The sequence below is a fragment of the Leiobunum rupestre genome, chromosome 2 (genome assembly GCF_980474605.1).
Source record: "Leiobunum rupestre chromosome 2, qqLeiRupe1.1.hap1, whole genome shotgun sequence".
Lineage (NCBI taxonomy): Eukaryota > Metazoa > Arthropoda > Arachnida > Opiliones > Sclerosomatidae > Leiobunum > Leiobunum rupestre.
Genome location: NC_143385.1, coordinates 85408098 through 85430336, shown reverse-complemented (window position 1 = coordinate 85430336; position 22239 = coordinate 85408098). Strand labels below are relative to the sequence as shown.

At 40.6% G+C, this 22239-nt stretch overlaps 10 non-coding genes across 10 annotated transcripts; all 10 read left to right on the top strand.

Annotated features, from left to right (window-relative positions):
- Positions 1 to 355: 355 nt before the first annotated feature.
- On the top strand, positions 356 to 437 carry TRNAL-AAG (transfer RNA leucine (anticodon AAG)). Its single transcript has one exon. It is a non-coding gene; the product is annotated as a tRNA-Leu (tRNA).
- A 1148-nt stretch (positions 438 to 1585) lies between these two features.
- TRNAL-UAG (transfer RNA leucine (anticodon UAG)) lies at positions 1586 to 1667 on the top strand. Its single transcript has one exon. It is a non-coding gene; the product is annotated as a tRNA-Leu (tRNA).
- A 268-nt stretch (positions 1668 to 1935) lies between these two features.
- On the top strand, positions 1936 to 2017 carry TRNAL-AAG (transfer RNA leucine (anticodon AAG)). The gene has a single exon. It is a non-coding gene; the product is annotated as a tRNA-Leu (tRNA).
- A 622-nt stretch (positions 2018 to 2639) lies between these two features.
- Positions 2640 to 2721, top strand: TRNAL-CAG (transfer RNA leucine (anticodon CAG)). Its single transcript has one exon. It is a non-coding gene; the product is annotated as a tRNA-Leu (tRNA).
- A 270-nt stretch (positions 2722 to 2991) lies between these two features.
- Positions 2992 to 3073, top strand: TRNAL-UAG (transfer RNA leucine (anticodon UAG)). The gene has a single exon. It is a non-coding gene; the product is annotated as a tRNA-Leu (tRNA).
- Positions 3074 to 3860: 787 nt separating this feature from the next.
- Positions 3861 to 3942, top strand: TRNAL-CAG (transfer RNA leucine (anticodon CAG)). The gene has a single exon. It is a non-coding gene; the product is annotated as a tRNA-Leu (tRNA).
- A 270-nt stretch (positions 3943 to 4212) lies between these two features.
- On the top strand, positions 4213 to 4294 carry TRNAL-CAG (transfer RNA leucine (anticodon CAG)). The gene has a single exon. It is a non-coding gene; the product is annotated as a tRNA-Leu (tRNA).
- A 270-nt stretch (positions 4295 to 4564) lies between these two features.
- TRNAL-UAG (transfer RNA leucine (anticodon UAG)) lies at positions 4565 to 4646 on the top strand. Its single transcript has one exon. It is a non-coding gene; the product is annotated as a tRNA-Leu (tRNA).
- Positions 4647 to 21536: 16890 nt separating this feature from the next.
- On the top strand, positions 21537 to 21618 carry TRNAL-CAG (transfer RNA leucine (anticodon CAG)). The gene has a single exon. It is a non-coding gene; the product is annotated as a tRNA-Leu (tRNA).
- Positions 21619 to 22066: 448 nt separating this feature from the next.
- On the top strand, positions 22067 to 22148 carry TRNAL-UAG (transfer RNA leucine (anticodon UAG)). Its single transcript has one exon. It is a non-coding gene; the product is annotated as a tRNA-Leu (tRNA).
- The last annotated feature ends 91 nt before the right edge of the window (positions 22149 to 22239 follow it).

Genomic DNA, 22239 nt, shown 5'->3' with positions numbered 1-22239 from the left:
CGATGGCAGTGTGGCCGAGTGGTCTATGGCGCTGGTTTTAGGCACAATACTCTTCGGGGGGCGCGGGTTCGAATCTCGCCGCTGTCATTATTCAATTTTGCCAGAGGTATGTTTTTAGGGGCGTGGGAAAAACATTTTACTGCATTTAGACGATATTTAAGTTAATAATAATCAACACGAAGGCAGTGTGGCCGAGTGTTCTATGGCGCTGGTAATAGGCACCAGTCTCTTCGGGACGCGTGTTCGAATCCCGCCGCTGTCATAATTCGTTTTTGCCAGAGTTATGTTTTAGGAGCATGGGAAAACCTTTTTACAGCATTTAGACGTAATTTTAGTTAATAATAATTCTAACGAAGGCAGTGTGGCCGAGTGGTCTATGGCGCTGGTTTAAGGCACCAGTCTCTTCGGGGGCGCGGATTCGAATCCCGCCGCTGTCATTATTCAATTTTGCCAGAGGTATGTTTTTAGGGGCATGGGAAAAACTTTTTACTGCATTAAGACGATATTTTAGTTAATAATAAGCTATCCGAAGGCAGTGTGGCTGAGTGGTCTATGGCGCTGGTTTTAGGCACCAGTCTCTTCGAGGGCGCGGGTTCTAATCCCACCGCTGTCATAATTCGATTTTGCCAGAGGTATGTTTTAAGGGCCATGGGAAAACCTTTTTACAGCATTTAGACGATATTTTAGTTAATAATAACCGTCACGAAGACTGTGTGGCCGAGTGGACTATGGCGCTGGTTTTAGGCACCAGTCTCTTCGGGGGCGCGGGTTCGAATCCCGCCGCTGTCATTATTCAATTTTGCCAGAGGTATGTTTTTAGGCGCATGGGAAAACGTTTTACTGCATTTAGACGATATTTTAGTTAATAATAACCAACACGAAGACTGTGTGGCCGAGTGGACTATGGCGCTGGTTTTAGGCACCAGTCTCTTCGGGGGCGTGGGATCGAATCCCGCCGATGTTATTATTCAATTTTGCCAGAGGTATGTTTTTAGGCGCATGGGAAAACGTTTTACTGCATTTAGACGATATTTTAGTTAATAATAACCGTCACGAAGACTGTGTGGCCGAGTGGACTATGGCGCTGGTTTTAGGCACCAGTCTCTTCGGGGGCGCGGGTTCGAATCCCGCCTTTGTCATAATTCGATTTTGCAAGAGGTATGTTTTTAGGGGCATGGGAAAACCTTTTTACAGTTTAAGACGATATTTTAGTTAATAATAAGCTATCCGAAGGCATTGTGGCCGAGCGGTCTATGGCGCTGGTTTTAGGCACCAGTCTCTTCGGGGGCGTGGGATCGAATCCCGCCGATGTTATTATTCAATTTTGCCAGAGGTATGTTTTTATGGGCGTGGGAAAAACATTTTACTGCATTTAGACGATATTTAAGTTAATAATAATCAACACGAAGGCAGTGTGGCCGAGTGGTCTATGGCGCTGGTTTTAGGCACAATACTCTTCGGGGGGCGCGGGTTCGAATCCCGCCGCTGTCATTATTCAATTTTGCCAGAGGAATGCTTTTAGGGGCCTGGGAAAACCTTATCACAGCATTTAGATGATATTTAAGATAATGAAGATCCACATGAAGGCAGCGTGGCCGAGTGGTCTATGGCGCTGGTTTTAGGCACCAGTCTCTTCGGGGGCGTGGGTTCGAATCCCGCCGCTGTCATTATTCAATTTTGCCAGAGGTATGTTTTAAGGGGCATGGGAAAAACTTTTTACAGAATTAAGACGATATTTTAGTTAATAAAAATCCACATGATGGCAGTGTGGCCGAGTGTTCTATGGCGCTGTTAATAGGCACCAGTCTCTTCGGGGCGCGTGTTCGAATCCCGCCGCTGTCATAATTCGTTTTTGCCAGAGTTATGTTTTAGGAGCATGGGAAAACCTTTTTACAGCATTTAGACGTAATTTTAGTTAATAATAATTCTAACGAAGGCAGTGTGGCCGAGTGGTCTATGGCGCTGGTTTAAGGCACCAGTCTCTTCGGGGGCGTGGGTTCGAATCCCGCCGCTGTCATAATTCAGTTTTGCCAGAGGTATGTTTTTAGGGGCATGGTAAAATCTTTTTACAGAATTTAGAGGATATTTTAGTTAATAATAAGCCACATGATGGCAGTGTGGCCGAGTGGGCTATGGCGCTGGTTATAGGCACCAGTCTCTTCGGGGGCGTGGGTTTGAATCCCGCCGCTGTCATTATTCAATTTTGCCAGAGGTATGTTTTTAGGTGAATGGGAAAATCTTTTTACAGAATTTAAACGATATTTTAGTTAATAATAATTCACACGAAGGCAGTGTGGCCGAGTGGTCTATAGCGCTGGTTATAGGCTACTGTCTTCTCGGGGGCGCGGGTTCGAATCCCGCCGCTGTCATTATTTAATTTTGACAGAGTCATGCTTTTAGGGGCATGGGAAAACCTTTTTACAGCATTTAGACGATATTTTAGATAATAAAAATCCACATGAAGGCAGCGTGGCCGAGTGGTCTATGGCGCTGGTTTTAGGCACCAGTCTCTTCGGGGGCGAGGGTTCGAATCCCGCCGCTGTCCTTATTCAATTTTGCCAGAGGTATGCTTTTAGGGCCATGGGAAAACCTTTTTACATTATTTAGACGATATTTTAGTTAATAATAAGCTATACGAAGGCAGTGTGGCCGAGTGGTCTATGGCGCTGGTTTCAGGCACCAGTCTCTTCGGGGGCGTGGGTACGAATCCCACCGCTGTCATTATTCAATTTTGCCAGAGGTATGTTTTTAGGGGCATGGGAAAAACTTTTTACTGCATTAAGACGATATTTTAGTTAATAATAAGCTATCCGAAGGCAGTGTGGCCGAGTGGTCTATGGCGCTGGTTTTAGGCACCAGTCTCTTCGGGGGCGCGGGTTCAAATCCCACCGCTGTCATTATTCGATTTTGCCAGAGGTATGTTTTAAGGGCCATGGGAAAACCTTTTTACAGCATTTAGACGATATTTAAATTAATAATAATCCACACGAAGGCAGTGTGGCCGAGTGGTCTATGGCGCTGGTCTTAGGCACCAGTCTCTTCGGGGGCGCGGGTTCGAATCCCGCCGCTGTCATTATTCGTTTTTGCAGAGGTATGTTTTTAGGGGCATGGGAAAAACTTTTTACTGCATTAAGACGATATTTTAGTTAATAATAAGCTATCCGAAGGCTGAGTGGTATATGGCGCTGGTTTTAGGCACCAGTCTCTTCGAGGGCGTGGGTTCGAATCCCACCGCTGTCATAATTCGATTTTGCCAGAGGTATGTTTTAAGGGCCATGGGAAAACCTTTTTACAGCATTTAGACGATATTTTAGTTAATAATATCTCACACGAAGGAAGTGTGGCCGAGTGGTCTATGGCGCTGGTTTTAGGCACCAGTCTCTTCGGGGGCGCGGGTTCGAATCCCGCCGCTGTCATTATTCAATTGTGCCAGAGGTATGTTTTTAGGCGCATGGGAAAACGTTTTACTGCATTTAGACGATATTTTAGTTAATAATAACCAACACGAAGACCGTGTGGCCGAGTGGTCTATGGCGCTGGTTTTAGGCTACAGTCTCTTCGGGGGCGCGGGTTCGAATCCCGCCTTTGTCATAATTCGATTTTGCCAGAGGTATGTTTTTAGGGGCATGGGAAAACCTTTTTACAGTTTAAGACGATATTTTAGTTAATAATAAGCTACCCGAAAGCAGTGTGGCCGAGTGGTCTATGGCGCTGGTTTTAGGCATCAGTCTCTTCGGGGGCGAGGGTTCGAATCCCGCCGCTGTCCTTATTCAATTTTGCCAGAGGTATGCTTTTAGGGCCATGGGAAAACCTTTTTACATTATTTAGACGATATTTTAGTTAATAATAAGCTATACGAAGGCAGTGTGGCCGAGTGGTCTATGGCGCTGGTTTCAGGCACCAGTCTCTTCGGGGGCGTGGGTACGAATCCCACCGCTGTCATTATTCAATTTTGCCAGAGGTATGCTTTTAGGGGCATGGGAAAACCTTTTTACAGCATTTAGACGATATTTTAGATAATAAAAATCCACATGAAGGCAGCGTGGCCGAGTGGTCTATGGCGCTGGTTTTAGGCACCAGTCTCTTCGGGGGCGAGGGTTCGAATCCCGCCGCTGTCCTTATTCAATTTTGCCAGAGGTATGCTTTTAGGGCCATGGGAAAACCTTTTTACATTATTTAGACGATATTTTAGTTAATAATAAGCTATACGAAGGCAGTGTGGCCGAGTGGTCTATGGCGCTGGTTTCAGGCACCAGTCTCTTCGGGGGCGTGGGTACGAATCCCACCGCTGTCATTATTCAATTTTGCCAGAGGTATGTTTTTAGGGGCATGGGAAAAACTTTTTACTGCATTAAGACGATATTTTAGTTAATAATAAGCTATCCGAAGGCAGTGTGGCCGAGTGGTCTATGGCGCTGGTTTTAGGCACCAGTCTCTTCGGGGGCGCGGGTTCGAATCCCACCGCTGTCATTATTCGATTTTGCCAGAGGTATGTTTTAAGGGCCATGGGAAAACCTTTTTACAGCATTTAGACGATATTTAAATTAATAATAATCCACACGAAGGCAGTGTGGCCGAGTGGTCTATGGCGCTGGTCTTAGGCACCAGTCTCTTCGGGGGCGCGGGTTCGAATCCCGCCGCTGTCATTATTCGTTTTTGCAGAGGTATGTTTTTAGGGGCATGGGAAAAACTTTTTACTGCATTAAGACGATATTTTAGTTAATAATAAGCTATCCGAAGGCTGAGTGGTATATGGCGCTGGTTTTAGGCACCAGTCTCTTCGAGGGCGTGGGTTCGAATCCCACCGCTGTCATAATTCGATTTTGCCAGAGGTATGTTTTAAGGGCCATGGGAAAACCTTTTTACAGCATTTAGACGATATTTTAGTTAATAATATCTCACACGAAGGAAGTGTGGCCGAGTGGTCTATGGCGCTGGTTTTAGGCACCAGTCTCTTCGGGGGCGCGGGTTCGAATCCCGCCGCTGTCATTATTCAATTGTGCCAGAGGTATGTTTTTAGGCGCATGGGAAAACGTTTTACTGCATTTAGACGATATTTTAGTTAATAATAACCAACACGAAGACCGTGTGGCCGAGTGGTCTATGGCGCTGGTTTTAGGCTACAGTCTCTTCGGGGGCGCGGGTTCGAATCCCGCCTTTGTCATAATTCGATTTTGCCAGAGGTATGTTTTTAGGGGCATGGGAAAACCTTTTTACAGTTTAAGACGATATTTTAGTTAATAATAAGCTACCCGAAAGCAGTGTGGCCGAGTGGTCTATGGCGCTGGTTTTAGGCATCAGTCTCTTCGGGGGCGCGGGTTTGAATCCCGCCGCTGTCATTATTCAATTTTGCCAGAGGTATGTTTTTAGGAGCATGGGAAAACTTTTTTACAGCATTAGAGAGGGGGGTGGCCATCCGGTGATTGAGAATTTCATTCTCAATCACCGGAAGGACACAAAGCTGTAGCTTGGCTCCCGCCGTTCACCCGCGCCTCTCCCGTTCCTCCCTTGATCACCAGAATTTCTAATCACCAGATTTTTTCTCCCCCAACCCCATTCACTGGATACTTTATCTCTCGTTCACCCACTCCTTTCCCCCATTGCGTTCCTCCCTTAATCACCAGAATTTCTAATCACCAGATTCTCTCCTCCACCCCCATTCACTGGATACTTTATCTCTCATTCACCAGCTCCTTTCCCCCATTGCTTTCATCCCTTCTAATCACCAGTTGCTTTCCCCCATCCCCATTCTCCAGAATTTGTTTTCCTCGTGCAGATATCTGGAGATTAGATTTTTACCCGTTTGCTTATCGCTTCTGAACCCCTTAATTTCTAATCTCTAGGCAATAAAAACAAGAAATATACATTTCCAATTTTATTTTAATTTTAATTACATGATTGCGTAAAACAGGTTCTAATATTAGACCGACAATATAAATAACGCGTTTAAATCGCATTTTATCAATATAAAAAAATTAACTCGATCTTCGTAAGGAATATGTACAATTTCATTTAAAGGGCTGAAACGAACTACCTTCTGCAAGTGCAGTTTGTATAAATAATTTTATTAAAAGTTCTACCTCACCACGTCTGACCGGAATAGATATGAAATCGTCATCCTCCAGTGCCGCTGACCTTGGTGGTGCCGGGATCTCCCATTCTTGCGAAAGGTACTTTTTTTCCGATGGTGAATTATCCCTCGACGGACAGTGTGGAAAGAATCTAGCATGTTCCCATTCTGGTACGTCTCCTGATTCCCATCCTTCTAATACGCCATGGCACTTGTAACATCGTACTTCATCGCCCCGCTGAATATAGTAGAATCCAGCCTTTACTAGTTGTTCCTTAGTAACGTGCGGATTTCTCCAGTGACGAAAAGTTTCAAGTCGATACGCTTCGATGTCCATACTGTAAACTGATAGTTTCTATAAGCTATTGTCAACATTCTTAAGCCTAAATGGTTAAGCCTAAATTTCAATAAATGTTTTTCTATTTATTTTGGTTAGACTCTAAGACTATTTGACTAGAATCTAAGTCTATTTACTTCAATTTAAACAAGGCCTAATTTCCCACTACAGTAAAATAATAAAATCACTTACTTTTACGGAAATCCTTAAGCCTTTGCCTGTAAATAGAGTCGAGAAGGCGGGGGTACGGAACGCGAAAATCTACGTGTCTCTTCTCGATGAGGTCCAGGAACTAAAAGAACGCTGAGTCGTATATCTAGAGATCAAATAACACTCGAAACTTCAAGTAAATCCTCATTTCTCATTGGCTGAAACCAATTGACGTCACGGGAGATTGTAAAATGTAACCAAAAATAGAGGTTACTGCTCATCGGTTAGCGATAAAAAATTCGTCACGTGTTAAATTAGGCAAATTAGAATAGCTGAAAATACATTGCGCTTACTTCGCACTAATTTACTTCTGATACAACTTTGATAAAAATTAATCCTGTTTCGGGGAACCCACAGGAGGAAATCTTAGAGACTATTAACTCGGTAGAATACACTATTTTAGCAATTGCAATTGCATATAATCATATTGTAATGTTTGATATATACTGAAATGATTATTGTTGGATAGGAAAATAAAAGAATCGTGATAAATGTTAATTTTTTTATTATAAAATAATTGGGACGATGAGTAGTATCCTACTGGAATGTATTTCGCCCTCATCATCCCAATATAATTGATGTTCCAAGACTTGAAGAAGCATCCGGGGGCCTCCCTTGGGCTCTCCCACCTCAAGGCTAACAGAACAATACATAAAATTTTAATTTTAGTACAGTATAAATAATTCGTGAAATTTAATTTATTACCTTATTCTAATCTCAAATTTAATTGAATCGTCGCTCGCGCTTTGCATCACTATACCCTTCAATTCTTCAATTCTACATGAAGAAAATTAAAATCTAAAATTTTTGTTCTAAAAGTTATTTAAATCTTAAAATAATATTTACCTCATTTTTGATTTCGTTTTCGGTTTGCTCCAATCAAAGAAAAAAGGTTGGAATAATTTGTTCTAATTTTTTTACCCCCTTTTTATACCATTTTCCCTCCCCACCAATTCCTAGCCCCTATAGCCTATCTCCTTCTTTTCCGTGATGAAATCTAAGTTAGTGAGTGAGTGTGGAATCTATTCAGTGTGTAAATAAGTGGGTAAAGTCGGTAAATTTCTCCATTGGTTAAATAGTGTTCGTAGATAATTAATTTCGTGAGACTGGGAATTTCCACCATCTTCCTCTTAGCGTACGTCACGAGAAGATGGTTTAGGTTCGTGCAAAGTCTAACAAATTTACAGATAAGAGTCCGCATTGTAGTACGTTCTTGCATCGGACTGGTTGACTTAACGAAATTCTGGAAAAAAAGGGGTAAGCGATTTTCAATAAAGAGTCTTTTTTTTTACGTTTTAAAGTATTTATTAAGAGTGAAAAAAGTTACATAGGAAAAATTATTTACAATTGTTTTTTTTCGCGTACATGAGTTTATATTATTAAATAAAATGGCAGAGTCAAATTTCAATCTTTTTTATCATTACAAGACCCAAAGCTAACTAAATCCCTGTTAAATTATCTAAGGCAATGTTTTTTTTCACCAATCTTATTTTGCGTGTACTAAAGATATTTTGTTAATGACGGGTAGAAAACATCTTTCAATGGTTCAAGACGGTAACAGATTTCAATGACTTTTAGAAAGTACTTTAAATAGAACGTGCAGGAATAATGCAATAATATATTTCTACCAATGTTTTGTTTTCATGCTAGATTGCGTAAACCACCCCCGTTGTCCTAACTAGTATACCAATACTTTCTGATTCTATTTTAATTTTTTTGTTTTTGGATGGTTTATTTTATTCGAAAGTAAATGGTTTGGCGCTCGTAGAAGCGCGCGCATGTTTTCGAGAGAGGTCGGGTCATATCTCTAAAAGATACCAGATAGCGTGGGAATATATTGTTTTATCCTCTGGAACCGGATTTTTTCCAGTCAGTCACCATACCTCTCTCTCTAGCTAATGGATTCGCCAAATTCGATGTGATGATTTTTCTAGCATGATTTGCGAAAGATAAAAATATCTTGCTGTCGTTTTTTTCCCAATTTTTGGAAAACTTTTGGTAGTACGTTTTTGTACTCTGTCCTTTAGTTCTATGCAAAATATACATTACGCAATATTCGCCGCAAACGTTACTAGTTAGTCCTTGCAATCGTCTTTTGCTAAATGTCCACGTCTTACACATTGAATTTAAATATTTTCTGATTGGGGGTTAAAATGGGGGAAGCCCCATTGAATCAAAATATAATCCCCGTTTTCGGCCATCGACGTAGACGCAAATCCAATGAGAACCTGTTTCTCCCCTTTTATCAAAATTAATGATAAGCGATTGAGGATATTTCACCATGGGTTTTAAATTATCGGAAGAAAAAACGCCTAAAAAGTTCGGTGTTTTATATAGTGCCTGAGATAAGTCCACGTTTGTCGTAGTCATTTTAATAGTCTCGAATAATGTTCCTATTTTTATCTATCTGTAAACAAGACTGAAATTCAGCGTACACGATAACGACCGTAGAATCTTTTAAAGGGGTACCAAATCCTAAATCTAAACGTAGTTGCCCTCTCTTTACGGGGTTCCAAAACGTGACGTCACTGGCCGAATTGTCGGGGGTTAAATCAAAAGCATATAGGGCAAAGCCTAGAGGAAAGTGAGCCAACGCGATGTGATTTCCCTCGTCTTGGTAGAGTATCCCAGATCCCGAGAATAGCGAATGATAGGCTAGCGTAAATTGTTTACTATTAAAATTAGGGGTCAACGCTTTCGAAGGGATTTGTTCGTTATCAACGTATAGAGCCAAATAATTTAGGTCGAAATTTTCAAAATTATAAGGATTAGACTTTGTTGGTGGCTAAACCAATAATGACTCTGTTGGGCATCGGACCTAAGAATATATTGTCAAAACTATCGTTCTGAATAGAACTAGCCAATGTTTTAACTTTAATTTCGGTACGAGTAAAGGGATATTTGGCATTGCTACGTAATAATCCTTGCTGATGGGCTAATAAAATTTTAGGCATAATTTTAACTTTACGTACAATTAGAGCAGCGTCTATAAATTCGACTTTATACGCGTCGACGGTGTCGCTAAAAAGGGTAAAATTATCGCTATTTCTAGTGAGTGAAACCTTAAGTTGTACGCCATTAATTAAATATTTGTTGAAATTAAAAATGTCACAAAAAATGTTCCCGTAAAGTTCAATTTCTTTTGATTCAGCGGCTAGAGCCTGACGTTTTATGAATCCGGCGTTTGTTATCAGATCCATACTTCCAGCCGTGTCATCGTACCATCCAGATGTCGCAAGGTGAGTGTTTTTTGCATCATACCCAAAGTTGAGCAAGGTTTCGATATAGGCCCTATAGGGGTAATTTGCGGCCGATGGTGAAACCGTCGTATCATTGAGTTTCACTTCGCATTGTTTGAATAGCGAATGCAGAGAATTGTTAACGAGCGAAACGTTAGACCCGGCATCCAAGTTGTCACCGTTGGTCTTGACGATTTTGACTTTACAATATATCATTGTCATTGCCAAATCTGTGTAAGAGTCTCCCGTACCCGGTACCACGAATTCGATGATAGAACTGCTGTCGATAGAAGAAATTGGCTTACACCATACCGTTTGACCTTTTTCAACGCTGAGTTGAGTTGGTAGTTCGTTGAAAATATTTAATTCGCTTTTAAGTACTTCCATTTTTAGAGAGCAAAAATATCACGAACCGTACGCGTGAACTTGCGGCGTTTAACTGAACTCTTTTTCTTTGCGCGGGGGTTCTTCTTCTTCAATGCTTTCTTAGTAGTTTTTCTTCTCTTGCGACGACCCGAACCTTCTTGCGCAGCCATTTCGTCCACAGTTTCTGTCATTCGCTTATTGGCTGACGTTTTAAAGTCCTGACCTTGCAAGACGTCTCCGAGTACTTTCTTTCCTGTAGAAAGAGCCCTTTTTCCCACGTATTTGGCAGACTGTTTTAGGAATGGGAATACAAACCTAGCTAGCCCAGAAAAAAAGCTACCAATTCCGTGTCCTTTTTGTCCCGCAAACCCAGAGAAATAAGGTAAATCTACTCCGCCCCCCGCCTGATTTAAATAATATTGCATGTTGGGACAATTTCTATCAACGTACTGATAAGCCATTTTTTTTTACTGAGCTCGTCGTAAATGTACTTTACACGTGACTGAACCAAACTGAAATGGCACGAATTCACCTAAACTAGTTCTTATATTTATGTCGATACAGTCAAAATAATTTCTACTCAGTTTAAGGTAATGCGGAGAATCGAAAGTTTTTGAAACGGTTGATCCATTGGGGGCGTTTTGGTCTGAATGCTACCTTAGGTGAAATATCAGTAACATTATCTCTAAATCCTAAAATTTTCCTCAACTTTGGCGTTAACTCGAGTTGGTAATAATGTTTACTATAGGAAGTGTATTGTACGTGTCCACTTTCTAAACTATATTCAAATTTTCCTAATGAATCATTATCGAACTCTGAATTAGCGCTTTCCTTTAAATCAAGGTTCAAACTTTTAATACTTTCATTAAGTACGGCCAAAAGTTCATGAGGATTTTTGTAGTAGCCCTGAGGTATCTCGCGGAAGTCGTACGCATATTTGTAATCTACTATGTGGGCTGGAGGTTTCGATAGTAATTCCTTAATTTCTATTCCACATCCCATTGGCTCGCTTACGTTATAAAAAGATAAAGGATAAATAATTTCTACCAGGGCAATTTCCCAATCTCCACGTAAACTAATGGGTTTGGCCAACGTTGTAGAATACGAGGCTAGAGTATTTTCTGAATTATTCTTATTCTTATCTCTAGTATTACTAGGAAGAGTTATGTAAATCCCAGACGTCATCTTGATTAACCCAACTATTAAACGATGGAGGATATCCTAGCCAACTAACGTACAATTGTTTTACTCCGTTTTTAGTTCTCTGACGTAAAATCTTGTTTAACTTGAACGAACGAGGCGCACTGACCTTTTGAAGCTCTCGAAAATAGAACGTCCCTTTTATATCGATTTCTGCTAAGTCTTTTATTTTATAAACGGAGGGATGTCTTTTAACTATAGCTACGACTTTAAATATTTCTTCGGTATAATTAGCTTCGAAACCCTTTTGAAATATCATTTTAGTTGTATTTATTCTAACCAAATCCCCTACTTGGAATTGCGGTTTCATTTTCAGTTTCTCGGCATAATATTTAGAGTAGATATTATTGTACACACGTAATACGTTATTTCCCGAAACGTCATTAGGGGCCATTTTAATTGAGCTATGATAAGAGGAATTGTACGCTTCGACCAAGTCCTGTAAGACTTCCAAATATCTATTTGTGGAGTGATGGGTAAAATATCTATACATTTTTGTTTTTAACGTTCTATTAAACCTTTCTACGATAGAGGCTTTTATTTCGTCATTTTCGGTACTAAAAAATTTAACTTTATTCTTTTTGAAATATCCTTGTACTTCTTTATTCCTAAATTCCGCGCCCTTGTCCGATTGAAATTTATCTGGAATTCCGTCTTTAAAAACAATTTTTATATTTTTCAAAACCTCTTTCCCCGATTTAGTTTTAAGAGGTAACCCCCACGCTTTTCTACTAAAACAGTCTATAATTGTTAAAATGTATTTGTATCCGTCATTATCAGCCTCTAACGAGCGCATATCGTTAATATCCGCCTGGTATTGTTCCCTTATATTACTAATTACTATTTTATTTCGTTGAAACTTTTTATATTTCGGCCAATGCATCGTAAAAGCGTCGATTCCTCTTAACCATTTTTCTACAGTTTCCCTACTTAAGCCGTGAGACTTTGCGGACTGGAATAACCTTTCAGCGCCTCCGAAAGAAGCCGGATGCTTCGGGTTAAAATATATTTTTTCTAAAATAGCTTCGCCCATACTTTAGACTTTTGCGCGCGACTCCTTGTTTGTTTATAAGGGTGAAGAGAAGAGTCATACGTGGAGTGATCTCGGTCAAGGCTACGAGTGGGGCGGGTCTTATCTGTCCTGCGCGCGCGCCCTCTTTGAGGAACCGGATACTCGCGCTTAACGGGAGAACGTCGTTGTCGGGTTCTCGGAGCTAGCGGGGAGGGAAAGCCTTGGATCGCCGGTGAAGAGTTAAATTGGGTTAAATTGGAAATAAACGCGAAATATCCGATAGGTTTTGGGTAGGCTTTAGGATTTAAATACGCTTTGGCAATTTCGCTAATATTGGAACCTTTAATAGGTCGACCGTTTATTACGAGCTCCCCGTTTTCATCCCACCGTATTCTTTCGGGTACAGTTTCCAACTGATCCACCATGCTTTGCGCTTTTTGGTAATATATCAAAGGCAAATCGTCTATCCAGTCCCTACTTAGCGAGTCGAGTGCGGGGGCAATTTCGATTTCTTTAGGAGCCGAGGCTTGCTTACGTAGATTTCCGTGTCTCATTAAAGCTTGTTCGTATAAAATCCATTTCGAGGCGTCGTCTAAATCTTTCATATTTAATATTTGGTCCATCTTAACGTCTAATTCAGAGACTGTCAGAGCGAGGGGGTGCGGGAACGGGTCGGGCTTTAAAACGCCGCTAGGGACGAGAATCATTTTTCTGGCGTGTTTCATTGTTTACTACCGAATATAGAACCAAGAAGGGTTGAAACGACGGGTAGAAGAAACGAGAAAAATCCGCCCCCAGACTGAACTAACAATTTCTTTTTACTTTTCCAAGCTACCCGCTTACTAGCTAGTTTTCGAAGGGTATTTTTATGACGAGATAACCTGGTTTTTTGGGTATTTGATAGTTTTACGTTACCAATTAAAGTGTTATGAATACATTCACTGATAGCGTCTATGAGGGATTTGTCGGCTTTAGCTAAAATGGCTTTTCTTTGAACGGGTTTGCAACGACCGAGATATCGGAGAGCGTCTCTCTCGATACGTACTCTACGAGACATGATTCATAACTGATTGAAGTTACGAAATGTAAGTTCTATTTATTTATTTAGGGAGATAAGCGTAGCACGTTTCTCCCGGTAAAATATTAGTTAAGACTCTTTGATCTTCGGGACAAGTTTGAGTTAAATTGAATACTAGGGAACCGTGAGGTCTCGAAGTCGGGTCTTCGTAGGCGTCAACTACAAAACGCCACTTATCAGGGAACATTTGTCTAGCGAGATAAGCCACTTGCTGACGGTCTCGAGGGCTTTTCAATAAAATTATGTAATGCGAATTCAGGGAAATGGTTCTGCTATCTTTTGATTGATGGAATAAGTTCTGTGTAATAAAAATAACGCTTAGAGAACGGTGATGGGTCCCTTTCACGAATAAATCACCAATTTGACCTTTACTCTCGCTCATCTGGTCGTCGATAACTAATAATATAGGATCTTTTCCATCATAATCAGATAAAACAGGCAATCCTTCTTTAAAAACTACCCTGTGCTTCATTTTATCGTATAGAGCTTGCCATTCTCCGTAATACCAATGTATTTCTTTGAAACCCGGAACAAACATTTCCTCTTCGTGATTAATTATAGATTCAATTAAATAGCTTTTGCCACTCTGACTCGGGCCTGCCGTTACGCAATTAAACGGATGAATAAATTGCATGCTTATCTCCCTTCGAGTACTAGCGTACAAATGAAAATGTAAATTAAAATTCGGTTAAATTTAGCGGAGGAAAAATATAATCGAATAACCTATTTCGTCCCTTACCCAGTATAGGTTTGATATTCACATTAGAGTCACAAGACTATATTTACTTTAGAGTCGTAAGACTGAAACCTATATTCACTTTAGAGTAGTGAGACTAATTTTAAGCGAGAATTAGCGATTGGAGGGCTCTACGTCTCCATCCTCAGGACCAATTAGATTCGCTTTATAACCGTAGGGTACCGTAGTGAAGTCGTTCAGTAACCGTACCTTGTCTACGACTGGTCTATAGATTTTAGTACGGTCGACGGAAACGACCGTATGATCGGGTAGACGCAAAATCTGCCTCGGCTGGGGTACGGTTACTGGCTCGTTCGTTTCTCCGTCGACAGCTATCAATCTTTTAAGCGTGTCCATATTAACCAAATCTTTAATGCCATGATTTATACGGAACCCTTTGACTTTCATTTCGTAGAAGACTTTACCGGTCGTAGGGTTCAGTACTTTAAAGGCGTAATTTTTTGCGCCACCTGTTGCCAATTCTTGGATGTACGAACCTTTTCCGTACTTCTCCAACTCATCGGTCATGTCTCCGAGATAGTTTCCAATCTCTATCTCTATCCCATTACGTTCTTTTAGATAAATGCAACTGTCCGTATCATAATAATACGTAAGCTGGCCTAATCTCCTTAAATAAGAGTATAACTTGATCCTAGCCATTGCGGTCGTATAGGCTGCAATTACTACGTTCGTGTTTGGGTAAACAAGATCAATATCTTTCAAAAACGCCCACTTGATCACGCAATGCGTTTGACTTAAGGGAATAACCGATTTAACTTCTATGTCGGGGTCTAAGAATAAATCGAAAAACATTTTGGGATCGCTAATAATAGCCGATTGATCTTTGCGAGGGTTTAAACCAAAACGACCCCAAAAAGAGTTAAGACAAAGCTTCGCGATGGTACGAAGACCAGGGTTCTTTTTAATATTGGTAGGATCAAGTTTTACTCCTTCCTTTTCGTAATATTCGTCAACGTATTTCTTAATCTCTTCATCGGTCTCTATTCCCGTGGGTAAGCCGCTGGATTCCTGTTTGAGTTTAAGAAATGCATTGACGTACTCGGAGAAAAGACCACCCTCTTTCGATATCGGGTCGTATTTTACTACCTCGTATTCCCAAATTTCGTGAATAGAAATGACCTTGTAACCCATTTCGATTGCCAACTGTACCTCGTCTGCAACCCAAGTACCAGTTATTTATCGTTCTGAGTCTTCGTGGGGACAATCCTGCTGGTTTCGAGACTCACTACATTTTTGGCAATTGGCAAACACTAGTTTCGATCCTATTCTTTGGGGTAAAACGGGATGGTAGAGAGATTGAGGCGGTAACATTGTGGCTTTTATTAAACCGTTTACGGTAGAAATGTCAGGGAAAGGAGCTTTTACATGTATTTTAGGGTGTCCCACGGGTAACTTGCAATACTTGTTACACCACGGATAGAGTGAACAAATATCAATGTATTTAATTTCCTCCCCCTCTTTACACTTGTGATGTAATTTCAAGGCTGACGTACGTCCTCCGAAAAAGGCTTCGCGGGGTCGGATTGGCTCTTTAATTTTAAATTTTAAATTTTCGGTAGAAAGATATGCGTCTATGGAGGGGTTAGTACTCCTCTCAGCTTTGAAGGTACATTCCCATTTTTCTCGGACCGTGTATCCCAAATGTTTCAAGCGGTTTGTGATAGCAATGGTTGAGGCGTATCGCGAATTATGGGTCTGAGTGTGATCGCCGTATAACGCTAAGTTTCTATTGATAGGAAAACACTTTTTACACCCGTGATAATAACAACCGTGATATTGAAAGACTTCGTTATCGAGAAGTCCGTCTACGTTAATGTTAAGAATTCTAGGTTCAAATCCATTAAAAGCAGACTGAATTTCCGACCCCCGTAAGTGAGACTCCCATTCAAGCCATTCGATCGCTCCAAAACTCTGGTTGCAGTTCATACGATAGCCGAAAGGGGGGACTACACCAATCGTATCGGGCTGTAAAAAGTGTTTCCTAAAGATAAAACTGCATACTCCCGCAATCGTTATCGCGGTTAAGAACGGGTCTATTTCGAATTTATCCATGAAAATAGAACGATACGACAAACAGCCTTGCAAAAGAATGTTTACGTCCTGGCGACAGTACCGGATTAAATCTCTTTTAAAATCAAAATAATTACTGCAAGCTTCGGACTGGGAATCGTTATACCACTGGATAAATTCATCGTAGGCCTTACCGCTTAAACGATTAGGGTCGTACGCGTCCATCGGAGGCATGTCATTATGTAGTACGTAATTGGTTTCGTTCGAACGGGCTGGATCAAATTCATGGTCTACGTTATTAAACAGTAAATGCGGGAAATGTCCCTTATTTAAATTATTATCTAAACCAAATGTGGAAACGAATTGAGAAAGGGCAAAGGGCATAAAATTTAAGGAATCTAAGAATTTTAATTTTTTATACTGTACATTCATGAATTTGGTCCCGTCTGTCAAGACTTTAGGGGTCCACATTAAATCGACCATTTTACGTACTATAAATTGCGCGTCGTAACCTTTAGCGTTATGGGCAATACATATTATCTTATCAGTCACTCTGTTAAGTGTACGAAGATACTCTAGAAAGTCGCCGACGGGGTCTTTTGAGAGAAATATTTTCACCCGAGGACCACTACCGCATTTAGCGCATTCGTACTGACTATCTTTTTCTTCGAAACAGAATTTACACGCTTTTTGCGAAACGCATAAAATTGGTTCGTGAATCAAAGCATTGGCGTCAGTACGATTTGTTTGTTTACATTCCAAGTCATAAAAAACAAAGACTTCCGTTTTTGGAGTACTTCTCTTAGTTGGTGGTGATTGTTCATTGTCGGAGTCGTGGACCCGTTTATTATTGCTATTTATTCGAGAACGAGTAGTTTTATCGGCAGAATCTTTACGGTCGGTCTTTAAAGGTTGCATGTAACATAGATGACCTGCGGGGTTAAACTCACTACACGAAAGACAATAGGTCTCTCCGCAAACGTGTACTGCCTTACGCTTAAACATACTGACAAATTTTCCGCAAAGATTACAAATGTAAATTTTATTACATAAGGGGTCGGGTCCTGATAAATGGTAATCGTAACAATTTTGATTAGGGAAAACTCTTAAACATGTTTGGCAAGTTATTTTATCTACGTCCTTCCTGCAATCTTGTTTTCTACAACAAGCGTGACAGAAAAGAAGGCATTTATGCTCAGTGAGATGATTAAAACCTACTAAACATTTTTCGCAAAAGTAATTAAACGCGAAAAGAGGTTTAGGGTTAGTAATTACGTTGAAATGTGTGTCAATATTTAGAAGATAAAGACGTTTGCGGAGAGGCCCTTCTAGTTCCCTCTCTTCTTTGACGTCGCCGAAAATAACTAAGGGTACGGGATCGCGTAATCGAAAAACGATAATACTGTATTCGGGCAAGATTTCTTGGAACCGAGTTAAAGCGTCCGGACCCGCGCATTCTTCGTCTGTTAATGTAGAATATGCCAAAAGGGTCCTAGCTTCGCGGGTCTGTAATAGCATTTCAATATTTTTTTCCTCTACACTGTCTTATAGTAGTATATTTTCTTTTAAGTTCTCCATCATTTTTATTATCCATGTATTCTCTATGAGCTATGGCTACTACAAGAGCGCGTGCTAAACAAATTTTATCCTGGTTATTTATCGTTATCGTGCAATGTTTATAAAAAGAAAACTCTTTTTCAAAGGAAATCCCTAAGCTAACTGATCTAGTTCCTCCTTGCGGTAATCTGACTCGATTAAACGTAACCGTAACTATTCCTTCAAAAAAACTACCATCGTTCTCGGATCTATAGCTTTTTTCATCGATATACGTCATCAACCATTGCAAGTCTAATTGATCCCGACGCCGGAAACTGACGTTAATTTGAAAACCGGGGTTAGTGACGTTCACGAATGAAACCGAAACCATATCTGAAGGCAAACAGTCCTCCAATAGGGTTTCCATCAATATATAAATACCATTTTCTATATTATTTTCTAACTGGACATTTAAAGTCCGTCCCATTAGTCCAAAATTTGGGAAATTTTGCATATTATTATTCAATATTTTAACAGAACCTGGTAAATTAGGAGAGGACGGAGGCATTATTGGAACGTCAACCAACCCACCTCCAACTTGAGGAGGAGGAGGAGACGAAGTGGGGGCAGCCAAATTTGCGTTCTCGGGGTTCGCGTTTTTCTCAGCAGTCTGCGACGATGGAGGTGAATACTGCGGAGCTCGTGAGGGGCCTGCGACCGCTATAGGGTCATTATTACGCTGAGGGGAAATATTATGAGGGGGCCTACTACTACTACTACTACTACTACTACTACTAGCCGTACGAGCAGCTAACAACGCTTTAGCTTCCTCGAACATTTCGGCTGCCCTTGCGGCTGCGGCTGCAAGTTCCTCAGCGTCCCGTCGGGCAACTTGTACGTTCTCAGCTAAGCGCTGAATGCTGTCCGTACTGAGGGACGACATGATAAAATTATCTTCCAAAGATAAAGAGTGGCATGTGTCATCTGAATCTAGAAAGGGTGAGGGAGCATCCATAGGCGTATACGAGGGCGAATAACGTACTTCGTCAGGTGGGATAGAACTAGGTCTTAAAAGGGGTGAAGGTAAATTAACGATAGGGGGCGAACAGATTTGATGGGTTAGTTGATATTCTCTAAGATAATCTCGTACCATTGTCATTTCTTTTAAACGTTCCAATTGCGAATCAGTTACTGTAGTTAAGGAAAGGGTAGGGTCTTGGGTATCAGTTAAATCTATTATTTCCATTTCTGGAGAATCGGGTAAAGTTACTATGGGTACTTCAGGGAGCTCGTTATCAGTTATATCAATCAATTCAGGGGAGTCGATTATAATCATTTCCGGGGTATCAACAAAATTAATTTCTGGGTATTGTACACCTTTCATTTTAATGCCAATTTACTTAAACCTTATTCAAAAAATTACGATAAAAAAAATCAAAATAAACTTACGTAGAGAGAGAGCGCGCTTCAAAAATCCTGGTACTAGACGCACAAAGAACAACAATAGAGTGACGTTCCCCCGGTTCAGGCACCCCCCTTATATAGGGTCTAGGGGAAGATAGTAAGCTTATCTCTTATTCCCAAAGAGCTTGTTCAGTTCAGTTCTCGAGAATATATTAGGGTTATGCTAAAATTTATACTTATTTACGCAAAATATTCCATTTAACTTCATTTCCGATATGGACGCTGAAGTACAAACATCTGCTATAATCACCGTCCTGAAACAACCTTCTAAAATTATAGCCGTAGTGATTATTTTAATTACAATTTTCTTATTTGAGTTCATTTTGTGGTATTTTGAAAACGTTTCTACCGTAAAATTGTAACTTTTTCACTGTAGTTCACAAAATGGTATTAAAAGTATACTAATTTTATGTTAATTTCTATTAATTGTATTGTTTTCTAGGATATGATTGCATCACAAGCTCTCGAGAGGAAACTACAATGGTTTTTTTTTCTTCTTCCAAGTGGATTAATATGTGACGTCAATGGGAATAATTAGAGGCAGTTTCGAGCACGGGACGGTTTAATTTCGAGTGTCTAGAACAATGTTTTTTTTCTTCTTCCAAGTGGATTAATATGTGACGTCAATGGGAATAATTAGAGGCAGTTTCGAGCACGAGACGGGTTAATTTCGAGTGTCTAGAACTGTTATCTCAGAGAGACAGCCGATAGAATTTGAGGGTTATTTGAAGTTTAGATCACGTGATGAATTAATCTCAACAAGATAGGAACTGATTAATCTCCCATGCGTCATTTCTCTCTGAGACGCTGAACTGAAAAGAAGTGCATCGGCTTTGCTCTCGTCATCTACCGTAAACATGGAAAAACGATCTATTGGAAAGCATTATTTTATTAATACTATTACTATTTCAATAGACAAAGGCTTAACATTTTCATTTTCTATAGCCGAGACACATACCGTATCCAAACGCAGGGGCCAAGAAAGACGTATCAACATAAAAATCACGTTAGGAGGATCAGTCTACATTTCTTTTGGTTTCGACGGATCAAAATTACAAGTTCTCTTCTTCAAAAAATCGAACGAAAATATTCTGTTCCTGACCTCCGAAGCTTTCACCAATCTACTCTCTCTTTGGGGAGAGCTTTTCACCGCTACGCAAACCGGAGCATCGCCTCTAACCCACAACATCATCGACTATCACGGCAACAACGTATCCGTCGTCGCCACGACCAACAACATCAAATTGAACTCTGCCTACGGTCATGTTCTGGAACTGGGAGCTCGCGAAATCGGTGAGTTCCAAAAACAAATTGATTTTATTCGGTTTCAAATAAATCTTTTAAACGAACATAAAAATGTTATCGAATGCTATTGTTAAAAACCTTAAAAAAATTCACGAATTATTATATGGAAAACCTTTCGAGGGTTTATTTTTGTACCCAGATCAATTTAATACGTACCATCAAGTAAAATCTTATTTTGGCTGTTTTAAATCACCCTCGGAAGTACTACAAGATTTTACTAATTTACTCGTAGATAATCAATTAACCTGTAAACTTAGCTACTTTAATTTGTTTTCATTGTGTAATGCACAAGATAACCATCTAATGGAATATCTGATACCTACTAACATGTAAACAAAGTTCTAAAATAAAATAAAAAATTAATTAAATTGAAAATAACTTGTTATTATTGCCTAGAGATTAGAAATTAAGGAGTTCTGAAGCGATAAGCAAACGGGTAAAAATCTAATCTCCAGATATCTGCACGAGGAAAACAAATTCTGGAGAATGGGGATGGGGGAAAGCAACTGGTGATTAGAAGGGATGAAAGCAATGGGGGGGAAAGGAGCTGGTGAACGAGAGATAAAGTATCCAGTGAATGGGGGTGGAGGAGAGAATCTGGTGATTAGAAATTCTGGTGATCAAGGGAGGAACGGGAGAGGCGCGGGTGAACGGCGGGAGCCAAGCTACAGCTTTGTGTCCTTCCGGTGATTGAGAATGAAATTCTCAATCACCGGATGGTCACCCCTCTCTCTAGCATTTAGATGATAATTTAGTTAATAGTTATCCACATGAAGGCAGTGTGGCCGAGTGGTCTATGACGCTGGTTTTAGGCACCAGTCTCTTCGGGGGCGCGGGTTCGAAATCCCGCCGCTGTCATAATTCAGTTTTGCCAGAGATATGTTTTTAGGGGCATGGGAAAACCTTTTTACAGCAATTAGACGATATTTTAGTTAATAATAAGCTATACGAAGGCAGTGTGGCCGAGTGGTCTATGGCGCTGGTTACAGGCACCAGTCTCTTCGGGGGCGTGGGTTCGAATCCCACCGCTGTCATTATTCAATTTTGCCAGAGGTATGTTTTTAGGGGCATGGGAAAAACTTTTTACTGCATTAAGACGATATTTTAGTTAATATTAAGCTATCCGAAGGCAGTGTGGCCGAGTGGTCTATGGCGCTGGTTTTAGGCACCAGTCTCTTCGGGGGCGTGGGTTCGAATCCCGCCGCTGTTATTATTCAATTTTGCCAGAGGTATGTTTTTAGGGGCGTGGGAAAAACATTTTACTGCATTTAGACGATATTTAAGTTAATAATAATAAACACGAAGGCAGTGTGGCCGAGTGGTCTATGGCGCTGGTTTTAGGCACAAGTCTCTTCGGGGGGCGCGGGTTCGAATCCCGCCGCTGTCATTATTCAATTTTGTCAGAGGTATGCTTTTTAGGGGCCTGGGCAAACCTTATTACAGCATTTAGACGATATTTAAGATAATAAAGATCCACATGAAGGCAGCGTGGCCGAGTGGTCTATGGCGCTGGTTTTAGGCACCAGTCTCTTCGGGGGCGTGGGTTCGAATCCCGCCGCTGTCATAGTTCGATTTTGCCAGGGGTATGTTTTTAGGGGCATGGGAAAACCTTTTTACAGCATTTAGACGATATTATAGTTAATAATAAGCTACCC